Source organism: Orycteropus afer, unplaced genomic scaffold (genome assembly GCF_000298275.1).
Source record: "Orycteropus afer afer isolate SDZICR_OR568_19922 unplaced genomic scaffold, OryAfe1.0 scaffold01101, whole genome shotgun sequence".
Lineage (NCBI taxonomy): Eukaryota > Metazoa > Chordata > Mammalia > Tubulidentata > Orycteropodidae > Orycteropus > Orycteropus afer.
Window position 1 is genome coordinate 147,550 of NW_006922688.1, and position 1,132 is coordinate 148,681.

Here is a 1,132-nt window from a genome sequence, read left to right on the forward strand (position 1 = left end):
TGTACCATCGTTTGGTCATGCACTCTTCCACTGATGGGGATATATGTTGTTTCCATCTTTTTGCTATTGTAAATAGTGCTGCAATGAACATGAGTGTGCATATATCTGTTCCTGTCCTGGCTCTCACCTCTCTAGGATATATACCTAATAATGGGATTGCTGGGTCAAATGGTATCTCCAATTCCAACTTTCTAAGGAATTCGCATATTGCTTTCCGCAGTGGTTGTATCACTTCACAGTCCCACCAGCAGTGTATGAGACTCCCAGTCCCTCTACAGCCTCACCAGCATTTCTTATTTTCTGTCTTGTTGAACCTTGCCATCAGTGCCGGGGTGAGACAGTATCTCATTGATTTGCACCTTTCTGATGACCAATGATAGTGAGCATCTCTTTGTGTATTAGCTGGCCACCTGAATATCCTTCTTGGTGAAGTATCTATTCATGTCTTCTGCCCATTTTTCAATTGGATTGTTAATTCCTTTGGTGTTGAGGCATTGGAGTTTTTGATAAATCTTAGAGATAAGTCCCTTGCCAGATATGTAATTATCGGCAAATGTGAATTTGTTGCTGTCATTTTTGTTATGTGCTTTCTAGTGGTGTTGATTTATTCATTCCATATAATTTTCTATGTTGAGCTCATTTTGTTTATGAATTCTGTTATCACTTCCTTCGTTGCTGTTGTTTTAGTATTCACTAAATATTTGTGCTGGTCCTCTTTTTTATTTTGATGTGAAGGTTTATCACTTTTCTTTGAGGTTACCCTGTGATTTATAGTTTTCTTCCCAAGTTTAGAACAGTCCGTTCTATCTTGTAGCTGTCTTGACTTCCCTACCTTCTAGAAGTTCTGTAATGACACAATTGTTCCCCTCTTTTTGGTTTGTAGTTGTCCTCATTTGTCACTTGATGTCTCTGGTTCCCTATTTACAATCTTGTAGGCTTATTTACTTTGAATACTTCCATAGCTAGGTTAGTTTCTGAGTTACATCATCATGTGTGTTAATGATCAGTTGCTGTTGGCTGTTGTTGCTTCTCTGTCGAAAGGGCTCCCTTTAGCATCTCTTGTAAGGTTGGTCTGGTTTTAAGAAATTCCCTTAATTTCTGCTTATCTGGAAATGTCCTAATTTCACCATCA